Source organism: Crocodylus porosus, unplaced genomic scaffold (genome assembly GCF_001723895.1).
Source record: "Crocodylus porosus isolate Cpor-Errol unplaced genomic scaffold, CroPor_comp1, whole genome shotgun sequence".
NCBI lineage: Eukaryota > Metazoa > Chordata > Crocodylia > Crocodylidae > Crocodylus > Crocodylus porosus.
Window position 1 is genome coordinate 4,460,070 of NW_017728886.1, and position 16,113 is coordinate 4,476,182.

Sequence of the window (16,113 nt, forward strand, 5' to 3'; positions counted from 1 at the left end):
TTTTTTTTTTTTTTTTTTTTTTTTTTTCCAATGTCTTATGGGAGCCTAAGTTATTTTTTCTCTACCTCATATGTACAGCTTGTAGGTATAAATCTGATTCTGAGTGACTGTTGAGAATGTATTTAAGTTATTTAACATCTTTGTATAACAAAAGCCAGAACAAATGAAACAATAAATGTATTTTAAATTATACCTGAAGTCTGCTCCCCTTTCTTTACCTGTCCTGTGTCGGGTCTGAGACCAACCTGGTAACGAGCAGCTCCCCGCAGGGGTATGAGGAAAGAGGCCAGATGCACTTTGGGAAAAGGGTAGCTTGAGGTAATGAATTATCCAGAGCAGATTTTTTTGTCCTGTTCATGCTTGCTGTATGCCACGTGCTCTCATGTAGCAGGTTGGGGGCATCCACAATGGACAGCAGCTACTCGTGCTCCTGGCTCCCCTCCTACATTCCTGTTGAAGTGAGATTACTACCCCCTGCCTCTCTTCCCTGCACGACTGGGACTTCGTTCAGACATTTGGGTGGGGGTAAGAGACGCGCTCCTTAGCATTGCACTGAGGAAGGGCACTACACCTTCAAGGTCTTGCCCAAAGACTGATGGATACTTGTCGCCTGCTAATCTGATCTGATCTCCACTGCTTTTCTTGGCCTTTAGTTGCTGTAGTACCAGAGGCACTGGAAAATAGAGCTGGAAGGGAGCCCGAGTAGTCCCCTAACCCAATCCCATGCTCAAGGCAGGATTATGCCTGTCTAAACAAGTGTCCAGCTAACCCATCTTTCAACTTCCAGTGACCAGAAGAGATTTGGCAGCTGGTGTGGGTAACCTGTCCCAGCGCTTAGCCACCCTTGCAGCTCTTTCTCGTTTCCAGCCTAAACCTCCTATACGTGTTAAGCCTGTCCCTTGTGGACATGAGGGACAGTTGATAGCCACCCTCTTACAACAACCCTTTTGTGTTTGAGGGCTCATCAGAAAACTACTGCCTTTCCACTTATCCTTGTAACATGCCTGTGAGGTAAGGAAGTTATCCCCATTTTACAGATGAGAATATATGACTTGCTGTAGGGTCACAAAAGTCTGTGACCAAGCAGAGGTTTTGACCTTAGGTCTTCAGCCTAGCATCCAAAGGACTGGCCAGTCCTTCGACCCAGTATAGTGGAGCAACTCCCAGTATAAGTTTCAAAGCCATTGAAAAGCACGGCTGGTTTCACAGGGTTGCCCCTGCAGGGTTTGAAACAATAGGAGCCTAAACCTCAGAAGGCAGGTGGACGTGCAAGCGGTCTTTTTATGGAAATGCATTAGTCCTCGTCTACAGGCGAAGAAGCTGTGACACCTTGGCATGGCATGTTGGTGGCGTGATGCGATGGTAAAGTTACTCAGATACAGTATCTAGCGGCGGCTCGAAATACAGGCAGGCCAAATTTAGATGGGGCGCGTGGCAGTCATCTTAAAAATTGTCATTCTCTGGACTTGTATGTTGTCCTGCCTACTCGAGTGTCTTTCTCGCAAAGGTCTTCTCCTGTTGAGTTCATTTCGGATGAGCTTTAAATAGTAAAAATCTGTCATTCAGCTGGCAAGAAACAAAGGCCTGAAACACAGGTGACTTGATATTCGAAGAGCTGGGGTGGAGGGGAGTTTCAACACCATTCCACCTGTGCGTGGTGTGTTGTTCTTTTTTCTTTCCTAAAGTTTTCTTCCAACCCTGGTTTGTGTTAATGTCTGGTGTGCAAATATGCCCCACTTTCATGAGCGGCATCAGCTAATGGAGTGCACAGTGGGTGCATTTTTGTATTGAGACTCTTCTGCCTGGGAATCGGACTAAAGAATCGGCTCCGGGAAGACTTATAGAAAGCTTGGTTGTTTGGGATATTAAAGCAAAAAAATTGGATGGCCCGAGAGAGCTACTGTAAGGAACAATCCTGTTGAGGCAGCACCTGGCTGGGGGGGTGCAAGTGCTGTTGGAGAGGGAAATTTCCCAGTGAGCACTATATGATTTACATATAGCAAGTCCATCAAAAGATCTTTGATCAGGCAAATGAGAGGGACTTTGGTTCCCTGCGCTTTCTTTTTTCTCTCTCCTTTTTTAGCCTATATGCATTTGAATTCTACCCTCCAGTTCTTCCAGGATCATGCTTTGCTTTTCTTGCAAGCCCTATTTAAGGAAATGCAATAGGAAGGAGCTGATGTGGGTTGACTTGTACCTCCTAGAAGCTCCTGGGTGCATTTTTATAATGCTAACAATGGGTATTGCTAGTGGCAGATAGTTAGCATTGAACTGGCGGCCTAGTTCAGCCCAAAAGTGTGGTGCCAAGCGCTAGGATTGCAAACAAGCCCAGAAGGACTGCCTCCCCTGAAGTGTGCTGCTTGTGTAATTGTGAGAGAAGCAACTCTTTTCCTTTCTTCCCCCCACTCCCCTCAACCCACTACCATTGATGCACTGCAGCTAACCATTGCTGTCTTGCTAAATGGGTTTCCCCACTACCTCCAGTGCTGGACTTTAATAGTTTTGTTTTTTGGGGGGTTTTTTGAGTGTGAAGAAATAATACAGCAAATTGTCTGTTGCAGAAATCTCAAAAAGCCCATGACGGGTCAATATTTTAATGCTGCAAATCCTTATTTGAAATTGTTGGGCTCATCTTGTGAACCATGCCTGTACACCCGGCCGTGCTAATGTGGCATGGCATTGTGGCACCCCTGGAAGGGTCTCATGGCACCCCAGGTTGCTATAGGTCCCTGCTTGAGAAGGTTTTCCTAGGGCACCCATTGCAGAGTTTTGAAGGAGGTGGCATTCAAAGACTTTGAATCCTCCTGTGGGCCGACTTGGTTAGGATCCTAAATAAGGGCTAGATCTGCTAAAGGTAGGCATTGAATTATGGTTGCTGCTCCTGATTGGCTCAGAATAACGTGCGTCCTATTTTTGTTACTGCATCTCTCGCATCTCAGCCTCTCTCTGCTCCACCTGTTATGCTTTGTCTATTCACTTGCAAACTCTTTGAGAACAGGGTCTATCATTTTACTCTGTACAGCACTTGGCGCAGAGGGGCCTCAGTCAGATTGGTGAGTGGTCAGCGAGGGTAACGAAAGGAACAGCCCTTCCAGCAGTTCCCGCTGTGATGCACAGGTCCTTGGGTTTCAAGAAAGAGCTACATGTAGCCTCAGGGTCTGACTTTACCTAGGTTGTACCTGATGGCTCTGGGAGGTTCACATGCAAAGGTGAGAGGCTGATCATCATGACCTATTCAGGCAGATGCAAGGCCAGCAGAGAAGAAGCATGGCTGGTATGCAAGCCCCTTGCTGCGAGCACAGTTTTAGAGCTCTCACTCTCTCAGGCACTCATTAAATGCAAAGACAGGGCCCAACAGACGGCAGGTGATTTTTAGGAAGGGAGGAAGATCTTTGGCATGTGAGACTTAGTGATTAGAGGGCCAGGGAAGGAAAGGACAGAGTCTAGCTAAAGCCTGCAACTTTATCACACCTTACTTGATGCCAGGAGAGACGGAAGGAGGTAAGCGAGGGTTTTGACCGTGAGTCTGCCTGCGTCCTCCCGTGGAGAGGACAACTGCTAGAGGACACAAGTACAAGGGGCCGATCAAATAAACCACGAGACAAGATGCTCTCTGCAGGTCTGGGAACCTATATTACAATGAAAAATGGAGCTAAAGCTTTATGTAACTAATGCAATACTGATTCGTATAGCATAAGAATAAATACAATGGAAAGGGACCTCAGGAGGTCATCTGGACTTAACCCCCTGCTCAAGGCAGGATCTTCTGTGTCTGCACCCGATCAGCCAAGTGTTAATGCAGTCTACCCACATCAGCTTCCAAGGAGGGACACCGCAATCTCCCTAGCTGCTTGAATCTCATATAGTGAGAAACTTCCTAATGTCCAAGCTAAATTGCTCATATTATCATTTCAGGCTATTGTTTCTTGTCCTTTGCCCATAGAAAATAGTCTCTCAGCACCTGTGGGGGATTGGAAGGCTGTTATCAAATTCCCCTCAAGCTTCTAGTCTTTATGTTGTTGTTGGTTTTTTTTTTATTCTTTATAAGTATTTATTCTTTAAATTTATATTTCCTCCCCCAAGTGAAACACTATTTCTCCCTGCTACACCCAGGTCTTGCAGCGGTCTTGGTTTGCTTCCTCAAAAGTGTGCTATACAGTAATAAGCATGCAACTGGGTCTTGGGGGGTTTGCCTCTGTCCCCTCAACTCACAAGTAGGACTTTGTTTCCCTCTGGCTGGCCCATATAGACATTTTTATGTCACTTATTGGTGCTTTTCTTGCAGTTGTGCATTTAGCTTCAATAATAAAAGTCCATCCTTTAAGACTCAGAGGTCAGGGGTTCAATCACTGCTATGCTACCAATGTTGGACAGTACAGGTATTGAAGCCATGACTTTCCTACATCCCCCTTAGAGTTTGCCCTGCATGTGCAAGCTCCCTGTTCAAAGCACACCAGTACAAAATAGGTAGGGACATGTCCGTGCACACAGAGGGAAAGCAGCTTGCCTAGAGCTTAGTGCACCTGCCTGGGCAATGGGACCTGTGTGTTTGCGTTCTCGTAGGCAGAGGAGACCTGAAGAGCTTGGGTATCCTATTTCTTACTGAGGGCTCCAGCTGTTAGGCTAAGGTGCAATATGCTGGCTAGCACAGCCCCCCATGTTTCAGAGGAGAAGTCATGTTTGTGAGAAGAAATCTAGATGGAAGGGTCTTTTCAAGGCCAGCATCCATTGAGTCAAAGTGCTCAACGGGTTTGACTGCTGATGAATTGGGCTTGATATGGCTCATCTTTTATGACTTGTTGACTTCCAGTTCTTCCCAAATCCCTTGCAGGCACCGAGGTGACAATTTGGGTACGGTAGACCCTCAAAACCCTCTCCCACAGCTGCTGCGGCATCTGCATTTCCACCAGTGAAATCCCCACCTCGTTTTCTGCCCTCCAAGGCCGTGACACTGCTGAGCAGCTCAGGTCTGAGGCCGCAGCAGGGTGTTCAGATGAGACGGCCCCTAGCCTATTTTGCATGTGGGACCTTCTCTGGGAGATATCCTCAAACAAGACCTGGCGTGCTCGTGAAGCCCACTTATACCCCATCATAAGCTAAGAGAGAAAGTGGGGCATTGAGGTTCAAAACCCTCCTCGGTCTGTTCCTGGAGCACCAAGTCTCCCACATTTTAGATGAGCCTTCATAAAGCAGTCATGGCTGTCTTCATCACATCAGGGTTTTCTTTCCTTTTTGGAAGAAAGGGCTGTAACACCAACCAAGCCATGCACGATGCTTTCTTCTCTCGGTTTTAACGTTTCAGTTGTGAGGAAAGCCAGAGAGCCATGCAGGCAATATGTCCCTGAGGGTCAGGGCTTGGGCACTGCTGGTTTTGATGGCAGACCAGTATGTGTGGATGTGACGGGGACCCCTAGAACAACTGGGACCCTGGAGAGAGTCAGTCTCCTGCCAAGACTGTTGGATCAAGGGACTGGTGAGGAGAGTAAGGACCCGAGGGGCTCATCTGACTCTGGGGATGCCTGTAGAGGACAGAAATGGGAAAAAAAGTAAAGCTCTGTAAGGCTAGGACCATCTTTTTTTATCCCTTGCTTGTACAGCACCAAGCACCGGGGGAATCTGGTCCATCTCTAGGGTTCCTGGGGGGGGGCTACAAGCAATAAATTGTGAGGGGCAGCCAACCCGCTGAAGGCATCATGGCAGAACCATTAAGGCATCTTCCTAGGGCAGCAGTGTGCCTTCAGGCCACGCTGACTATCCCACTTGTAAATGGGAGCTGGGGCATCAGAGGTGGCTTGGTACAACGCTATCCACATCGCTCCCTCGGCCTGCAGTTGACTGTAGAAACCGGGGTGCCCGGACCCCAAGGGGCAGTTCACTTCAACGGGAGCACTGACTTGATTTGAGGGGGCCAAATGAATCAAGGCAAGGGCAGTCAGGGAGCAAGACAGTGAGGCTCGTGCATCTGAGCATGTCCAGCCAAAGGCAGGTCCTCTTGGGACTGCCTGGCTTGTGATGCCAGACCCGGGAAGCCAGGCAGCTCCCCGGGGCTCACTCACCAAACCTGCTACCTGCCTCCCCATCTTCCTCTGCTTCCCAGCTGACCCTATGTTACACTTCCTGCCCGTGGGGAAATGAGAAATCCCAGGCTGAAACCTCACAGCCAGCCTCCGCCAGACCCTTAAAGAGCTGCTAATGTGAGTCGTAAAGCCGCAGTAGCGTAGGATCCAGCAGCGTTTTGACAGCTGTTCCCGCAGAGGAAGTGGGCGAAGCTAGAACACACATATTGTAAAAATTTGGGATTAAAAAAGAAAAAATACAGAAAATATGAGCGAGAAAATCTGTTGCTGTCAAATAAGTAGATAAACAAAGCCCTGCCCGTTCCCTCTGCCTATCTTAGCCCCAAGGCCTAAGTGGGACTGTATGTGAAAAGGATCATCTAAGAGCAATGCAGAGCCCAGTGTGACGAGGAAAGGCGTCTTATGAAAAAATGATGCCCGTGCGTTGGTCTGTCAGTGGCTTTTAGCTATGCAGACCTCTAGGAAGCAAAAGCCTTGCCGGCAGGGTGAATGTGCTACGCCGGGCAGCGATGACTGCAAGCAGCCTGTCCCCCTGAACTGGAAGTGTTTGCGCAGTGCAATGCGGTCCAGTTAATTAGTACAAGGGGTTCCTCATTGGCCCTGTTGCTTGGTGGGGCTAATTAGCAGGCCGGTAATAAGCTGGGGTGTATTGGTCCCTTTTTAAGCAAGGGGACAGTGCCTTGGATGCCAGTGTGGCCCTGGGTAGCTGAATGGACAGAAGGGTTGCTTGGGGCCTGGCACCAAAATGACAGAATCACAGTGAGGTTCGGATACTCTCGCGTGTATGGCTCCCAACCCATCCAGGTGTGTTTGGAGATTCCCCAGCTGAGGTTAGGGCCAGCTGGGCTCGGTGTTGAGCATGCATGTAGGTAAGAAGCAGATCCTAGCACTGCAGACCAGGCAAAAATGGACAAAGGTGAAACAGGCCCAGGGAAGGAAAAGGACTTAGTATTTTCTATTGTGCCATTGGTGCATGTGACTTTTAGACCTCAAAGAACGTTCTTTCCATGAAAGCAGAAAGAGGTAGGGATAGGGTATCTGAATGGCCCAACTCTGGGTGATGCCCCGTGGTCTCTCTTTCTCAAGCTTGCTCTGGAAGGAGAATGAGGGTTGAATAAGCTGTGAATCCTGGAAAGATGGTTAAGGAGGCACTGGCTAGACAGAAACGCTCTATGCGGAGGAAGGAAAGCAATGCATCGGTTGTTCTTGGCATCCGTCTCATTTCCAAGAGGGTGAAAACTGTTGCGTTGCTGTGGTTTTACATCTCGGTGTGACAAGAGAGCACGCGCGAGGGTTTGTTGTTTGGGAGTTTTGTGGAACTTAGTGATTTTTTACAAAGGGACCTTTTGACTTGTCTAGAGCTTTGCCCACAGGAATCAGGATGTTGTGTTTTCTCACAGTGGATCAGAGGTTTTTTCCTCCCTTCTGTGGAAAAAAATAGGCTTTTGGTGAAAATGATCCCATCTACCCCAGACCCCTACTGAAAATTATCACCTCTACCCCAGATCCTTACTTGACCATCGCCGGGCCTCCGTTTTACATCTCCCCCTCACCATGATAGAGATGTCTTTCTCAGAATGAAGACGTCTTTCTCCTCCCTAAATCAGCCTGGAGCACCTTGGGTATCATTACTGCTGACACTACAATGAGGAAACAACTAAAAAGTGGTGCTTACCCCTAACGACCTTCCAGTTTATGTGGAAAAAGATAACAAGCGTGACAAGCTTCAGCTAGCAAGTCTTCTGTTCAAGCAAGAATCCAGTCAAATGCTGCTTAGTTCATTAGGCTTAGTTAGTTAATGCTGTGTCTATATGGCTTCTTTTCAAGCATTTTGGTTGGTTATAGAGCTCAGGGGAGCTTGCATGACTTTTAGTTGATGCAAGGAAGGCATGCATTGGGTAAAACCTTGTGCAAAGCTTCTGCTCACCTTGCCCTCTCTGCAGTCCCTGACTGCCCAGTGCTAGTAGATGGAGGGCAGGAAAATACAGCAAGCGGCCATGAAGTTTCCGGGGGGTAGAGGCTGGGTTAGGGCAATATCTGCATTTTTCTCCCATATTTGCCAATGGGGTTTGGGCACACACTATATGGCTTGGGCAGTTTGTGGAAGACATGGACTTCCAGCCAGAGGGAACCTTTTACATAGATTTGCAGATTTATATGCCCTTGTTTTCTTTTCAGAGCTGCATCAGTGTTTTGAACCAGTGCTTTGACTAGATGCCATTGTGAAGGTGCTTCCAGTTGCTTCAACAGGGAACAGCCTGCAAAGATCTCCTTCTACGAGGCTGGCAGTGTCTCGTCCAGGTATCCTGGGGGCCCAGACTGAATCCCTCCCGAATCTATTAACCAGATCTGTTTTTTGAGGGTTGAGTGAGAATCTCCAATAGAGTCAAGAATGGCCTCAGGAGAGCACTGTCGTGAACTGGGGGCATCAGCCCCTGTATTTGATACCTGCTGAAATCCAAACCTTTTGGATCCAAATATTGAGCCCTCCATGCCTTGGCTTTAGGCACCCCCAGTAGCACAACTCCATCAAGATGAGCAATCTTATCTGCCAGATAACTTTAAGTGCTAAGGGACCATCCAAATTTACCTGGCAGTTCTGCAGTTGAAGTACCTCATGCTTCAGTGCACTTGTGTTGCCGGCTTGAATCAGGAGCTTAGAAGCTCGTGGTAGCTTAAATAAACCTTTTGGTTTCGATTTTATTTTGCAAAAGATTCATCTTGAATTCCGGGGATTTGTGTAGACTGCTCCTTATTTTATCGAAACTCATTCTCTCTGGTCCAATGTAGCTCGTCAGTGCACAGAGAAAAATAAAATGGGTCCATTTTGCTCCGTTGACTTGAGACAGAAGTGGTGCCTCCCAAAAAGACAAGCTGAGAGCCTGCCCCATTTCCCAGTAAAGTGTATGGAAAGACTTCTGTTAATGTCAGTGGGACTTGATGCAGTGTCCAGGTAGTTATTGTGCTGTCATCATTTCCTGGATGCCTGGCCTTTTAAATGGCAGAGCTGGGAATTGGACTTTCATCTCCTGGGGTCCAACATGGGGCCTGGTCCATCATCGCATCCTGCTTCTGTGCTGGAGGGAGGGACCAGAGGAGAAGGACAGAACCAGTATCCTACATCCCGCCATGACCTTTTTTCATTGACAGACCCCCTAAAAAAATGTGAATGGAGGTACGGACCCCTTTGAACTGTAAGTGTAAGTGTTCCCATACTTTTAATTGATCATAATCATCTTTCATTGACCTCTTAGACGTAGTCTCTGGACCCCCGAGGGGTCTTCAGACCACAGGTTGAAAACCACTGATCTAAGGAACTGCTTATGAAGATTTGGGGAACTGGCAAATTTGTTTTCTCCTTCTTAGAAAAAGTTTTGTTTTTCTTTCTTTTTTTCTTAACAGCAGCTTTCATTTTATTTTAACAGTTAGGTCCCTTTGAGATGGCAGTCTTTCCTTGGAAAGGTTATAATCCACGTACAATTCAAAAGGCTATTCGCTGGGAGAGACAGCTCAAGCAATAGTACTGTTACAACTTTGTTTGTGCTTTTGACAGTAGGTTTCCTGCTACTGACAGTGGGCTGTGCAATCTGAGGCTTTGTAAGTAAAAAGACATGAATACACGAGGTTAAAGTTCATATAAATGAAGCAAAGAAAAATTGCTCCCCATAGGTACGGAAAGCTGACTTTTATTGTTATTTCTATGTACTTGATTTGTTATTTCAAATAACAGAATTATTGCAAACTGGGATCTTGACAGGACAGCTACTCCATCCTCCTGCCCCATGGCAGGTCAAACCTGCCATATGCTCATCACCTTTATAAAACACAAGTTGAGGGCAGCTTAGGAAAGCAGCATTTCCATTTCTTCCCCTGGTCTTGGAGCTTTTCCCTCAGAAGACCAGCTCGATGTCTTTTTGCATCTCATCCCCTCTTGATTGGTGGATCAGAGTCTGGACATGTCTACATGTTCATTAATGCGCCTTAGATACTGCACATTTAATTTACTACTTCCTTAATTTTGGACTAACTAAATGCGCAGTACCTAAAGTTACCGTACAGTAGCGCCAGCGCACGGTTAATTAGTGCTGCTTACTGTGCATTAGCCTGATAACACTGCGCAGTAGGCAATTAGCAGGGTTTGTGCTGTGACCCTCTACTGTGCACTGTTATTGGGCCAATATGCAGTAAGAGTCTCATGTAGATGTGCCACAGTGTAGATCCAGGCACCACTCCAGGAAGCAGCAGGTTTAATACCAGAAGAAGACATAGAAGCTGTTAGGGTGACCAGCCCCAAGCATCCAAAAACTGTGAGTTGGGCCTCAAGAATCGCGAAATGCGATTTAAGAATCGCGAGGATTTTTCTTTCTTTTTTTTTTAGTAATACAATTTTTGTTCTTTTTGTCTGACTTCTGGCTTCTGATCCTGGAGGGGCTCTCACTTCATATCTTCATGTTTTCTCTGTAGCCATGAGCGCTTGGGCCTTTAGGAGTGGAAGCTGAGATGCTTATGAACATCCCTGATTTCTACAGCTGTTGCTTTATGACCGACCCCAAATATCACGAGCTAGTGCAGTCGGAAGAGCTGGCCGCACTGCAGATGCAATTCCCTTCCTGCTGGCAGGACTATACAAAGCAGTTTAATGTTTTCCCCAAGCAGGAGAAAGACGCATTTTCTTGAGCTTCCTCCTAAGGGGTTTTCCTCAAGGATGGCTCTTTCCCTTAATAAGCTGTCTACTGGGGGGCACTTTTCAAGCTCTGCTACAAAACCAGCAGCAAAGCTGAGAATCACTGGCTTGCAGGAGATGTAATGCTGATGCGCCAGCATTTATGGATATTTACCATTTATACTCGGTTCAAAGACTATCTTATTAAACATCCTTCCCTCTCACAGATGATCTGGGCTCTTTTAGTCAGCCGGGCCATTTGCAAGCTCTGAACTGGGGCTGTTCTAGACGGTGGCTTTCTGGGATTATATGTTCACTGTCTGTCCTGGGGTGCCAGGTCACACTTGCATATTCACGACGGTGTTTTTCATTGCAACTACACCGAAGACCCCTGAGTTGGGGTCTCATAGTGTTAAGAGTTGCCCAAATATATCCGAAGAGCTTTGGAGTCGTGTTTCATTAAGTGCCAGCCTTGGTAATGCATCATCAGCCCATCAGGCCAAGGTCCTTCCACCTCATGCATCATGGAGACATAGGAATGGATTAAATCCATGGCTCTTCTAGTTGAGGATCCCAACTCTGCTCCATTCCTTTTGCCTTGTGATCTTTGAGCAATGCTGAGGTCATGTTTGTAAGATTTTCTCTTCACCTCTGAGGTTCAAGTGCTCACCTTGTCTCTTTGCTGCTTCAAGCAAATACCAAATATTGAGACTCACGGTGGGACTGGGAGAATTAAGCAATGCTGAGACCTGGTGCTCTGGTTCGGGCTTGTTTGTGGTAAATAATCCCAAAGTCATTGATGGAGGCTGGCTGCAACCTTTTGCCTGCTCTCCCGGTACAAGCAGTGCTAAGAGAAGAGCGATGCTTTGTTTCAGGTACAATCTGACAGTAAGTCCTATTGGAGTGCCCACATGGTGCAGACCCTGTTTTGGTCTTAAGCCTGCATCGATACAGATGCAATCTCTTCTTTACACCCGGCAGTCTATCTCCTGTTCCTTAGTATTGCCTCGACAAGGGCTGGGGGACCGCTGGCCAAAGGACACAGGTATCCACCAACTGAAGTTGTGAAGAGTAGGGTTGTCTCTTGGTCACTCTTTTATTCCCATCTGCATTCAAGGTGAACAGGATTTGTGGCAAATGTACCCCCCGTGCTAGAGCTGTGGACTGGGGGGCTTGTAAGGAAGACAGAAATGGTGAATAGGTGCTGCAAAGATGAGACCTGCCCCGCTTTTGACACGCAAGGGAGATGAAGGTCAAGGCAAGGAAATCCATGCCTACTGGCACCAGTCAAAAAATGGAATACCACTGAAAGAGATGAGAAGACACTGAGCTTTCGGAGAGGATGGGTTTGTTCATCTTTGTTTCATTTTATGCTGAATACTGAGAAACAGAGTAAAATGGAGGCAACATGGAGATTTTGGCACTAACCTGCAAAGCTGCTCTCATACTATGCCTTTATCCCATTTTGAAGTGGCAGCATGAGTCGGGGTTAAACTGAATGCCACCGTTTACACCTCTTGGAGCTACTGTTTTAGGTACTTTGCAAATTTATGGATGCCAGCTTGGGTCTGCCATGTTAGGAGCAGAGTTTAAAAATTTCAAAAGCACCTCAATGACTCAGAAGATCATGGGAGCTTAGATGCTTGTAAAAATGTGCATGCAGTATTTTTGCTTCGTCGGTTTAACAAGCTTTGAGAGCCTGACCTGGCATAACTCCGGAAACGAGGGCTCTAGCTTAGCTCCCAGCATCTTTCCAAAGGCCCTGGGGAAACTGTTCACAAAACGGAAACAAAATCAACCAGGGTGAGGTTAGATGGCATAGATTGTGTGTAAATAATGTTAATGGGCTGGACAGATGTATAATATCAATCGTATGTTTGCCTCCTTTCCACAGTGATTTGAGAGGAATGGTTTAAACAAGTCTCTAGAAAAGCTGTCCCCCTAAGACATACCAAGGGATTGTTCACAAATGGTAGCAGGGCGCAGATCGGCGTTCATGGGAATGCCTTGCCATGCCAGTAATAAAGGTCACCCAGGTACGAGCTGTGGTGCATATATACCTGTTCCCCTTCCACGTCAGCCATACCCAGTGGGAAACCATGCCCAGTCCATCCAAGAAGCCCTTTTCACTGCTCCCTGCACCGCCTCTGCATTTGCACTCAGCCTTGGGGCATTTTTTGTTTTTTTATTCATTCGCCCAGCCGTGCCATCTAGCCTCGAACTGGTTTATTTCTTTTCCATACCGTAGGCTCTCTTCACAGGTCCGTTGGAAAGACTTTGGGAGCTAGCACGGAGGTAGGGTAGGTAATAAAACACACATCACCGAACGCTGTGCAAACACGTTATGTCATGCTGTTTAGTAAATCTGTTTTCTTTCCCCTGGCTGTGGAAAGAACCTGTCCTTTATGGAAGCTGGAAAGTCTAACGCTTGCTTTTTCCCCCCTCATTGATGTTTCAGTGTTGTTGGTCTTCCTTCGCCCCGCTGCCTTGCTAGGAGCCTACCCTATTTTTAACTTCTTTTTTTTTTTAATTGTTGTTCAGTCGCTTTCAAGGATCAGCATCTCTGCGAGCGGTCGTTCACCGCAGAAAACCTCCTCTTCCTTAGCACCAGAAAGACGCTGAGGACTGCTAACAAGAGCTTTATTTTCATTGGCATCTTCCTGAGCTGGAACCACCCAGTCTTTCCATGGAGAGTGCTTATTAATCAATAGTAAATGGCTGACGGTGCAAGCAACTGCTCTGGGCAGAGCGCTTATTAATCAATGCTGGAACGTGTAACCTGCAGAGGATGTGCAGGGAGCCCCATAAGATGGGGGCCGATGAAATAGCAGGGGAATGGGATCTCACAGCTTGTACCTGGTATGTACACGGCAGGGGGCACGCCAAAGGCCAGAGGTACGTGTATTTTATGGGTGAAATGCAAAACGCACATGTCCCTGCGCTGATATCTGTCTCACTTGGGGACTGATTCAAATCCTACCGAAGTCAGCAGAAAATGAGTACTGTTGACTGGAATGGACTTTGCCTCTGAACTAGCAAATTACTGCTAGCACATACTTGAAGCCCTCGAGAAGCCTGAGTTATGTCTTGCCTACTTTCACGCTTAAAGGTATGGAGCACATTAAACTGCTTTGCTAGGCTGGATAAGGACCATATAAAACCCATCAATATGATTAAACGACACAGAATAGAAGATTTAAACCCAAAGAAAATGACAGGAATAAGTTGTATGTGAGAAGCATGGAAGTCATCAGTTAAAATGGACGCAACCTTTTGCTTTGAAGCTCTCTCCGTGGCATCTTAGTCGTTTTCCTCAAAGAAATACATTTCTGGCTATAGGAAGAGTTGGCTCGTTTTAGTCTACGGAGAGCTATAAAAGCGAGAGGCGTTCTAACCTGAATATTGCAAAATGCTCACTAGTTCTGTTGATAAATCGTATAGCACATGTTGGTTTTTTTTAGTTGGAAAATGCTGGCTTATTCACCACGACATTTTTGCAGAAACATGTTTAGGTTGGATATTGGGAAAAACTGTCTCACTGGAAGGGTTAGGTAGAGAGATGGTGGAATCTCCATCCTTGAAGGATTTTAAGTTTTTAAGGCCCGGGTCGATAAAGCCTTGTCTGGGATGATGTAGTTGGGGCTGGTCCTGCTTTAAGCAGGGGGTTAGACTAGATGTGACCACCTAGGATCCCTTTCAGCCCTCGTTTTCTATGACTCTGTGTTGATTTTGGTGAAATTTTGAGGAGAAAATGGACTGGAGGTTTTCTGATTCAAAATGACTTTTTGATGCAATTTTTTAAATCCCCTGGTACAGTCCTGCCTTGAGCAGGGGCTTGGGCTAGATGACATTATGAGGTCCCTTCCAGCCCTAGGTCTATGATCCTATAACACATAATATATTTTATGTGTAGTATAAAAAAAGTCTAAATCTGAATGAAACATTTTGCTATGATGGGAAGAAAGCATTTCAGTTGACCCAAAATGATTTTTTTTCCCCTCTTAGAATTTTATTTTGTAGGAAGTAAACTGATTTTTTTTCCAAATCTTTGTTAGCCTTCAGAATGAAAAAAAAAAAGAAGAAGAGAAAGCACAGATTTTCCCAAATTTCCCACAAGGTGGACAATTGACTTCCTGCCCAACTTTAGTAGTTACATGTAACGGGCAGACAAGGATCTTTGATGTGACAGCTTTTATTAGACCAACTGAGTAGTTGGGAAAAAAGTTCTTAGCAAGCTTTTGGGCACAGTCACCCTTCACCAGGCAATGGGAGTCTCCACTGGTCTGAAACTTAGTCCTTAGACCGACATGGCTACAACCAAAAACCGAGCTACATGTAACATGCACTTTTTACTGCTTTTTAATTAATTTAATTTAATTTCATAAAAGACCATGGAACAGATTTTAGAATAGATTTTCCAGGGAAGTGGTAGAGTCCCGTTGCTGAAGACATTTAAAAATTAATTTTACAAAGCCCCGGAGAATATATTCCCAAGGGGGATTTGGTATTGGCAAGCAAAGGGGCTAGTTGATATGAAAGGTCTTTTCTGCTTCCGTGAAAGGAGGACAAAGTGTTTATTTTGGTTTCAGGGTTTAGTAGGTTTGGAGATATTTCAAGCTACTGGAGGCTCCAAAACCAAACTGTTCAGCCCCAAGCATCCTTGATTTTTGGAAGGCCGAGGCTAGTCTGGAGGGAAGAACAAACTCCGTGAACTACACAAAACCCTTCTCACGTTACGTTCTGACTCTAGGCCAAGACGCACTGTTTGAGCTGAAGACTGGGTCTTTTATTTGAGTGCTTTTCCCTCCTTGCCCTGTTATCGAATCCGGGCTGCCTACTGACTCCCTTGAGCAGTGGGCCAGATTGTCCGTGGTGCTGATGCAAAGAGAAATAGGATTCCTCGAGTAACCTGAATTGTATGGTGGTTTGCTTGCTTTCTGATGGCTTTTGTGGAGATCCCGGTCTCTCGGACATTCAGGCTTTCCTTCTCTTCTCTGTTTGCATTGGCTGTTGCCATTTCCCCCCGGTGCTCTCCAAGCAGCTTCTTCTGAATACGAAGATTTTGCTCTCTTACTTTTCCAACTGCATGTCAGGAAGCCAGCATCCTTGGAAATGTCGACTCAAAGGGGAAACAGGTGATGGGAAGTATCCATGAGTAAGGCTGGAGCGGTGGCCATAGAAATGTCAGCATTGAGGTGGTACACGGAAACGTAAATGGACCAGAGCATGAAATGACCTTGCTTGTCCTTTCTGCCCTTCACTGCCTCCTTCCCCTATGGGTGACTGCTTCCCGGGTGGGCTGCATGTCTTGGATGGAGAGTCACCGCCTGCTCTCTCAGCCCATGAGACCCAGGGACGTGCCCACCAAGAGGA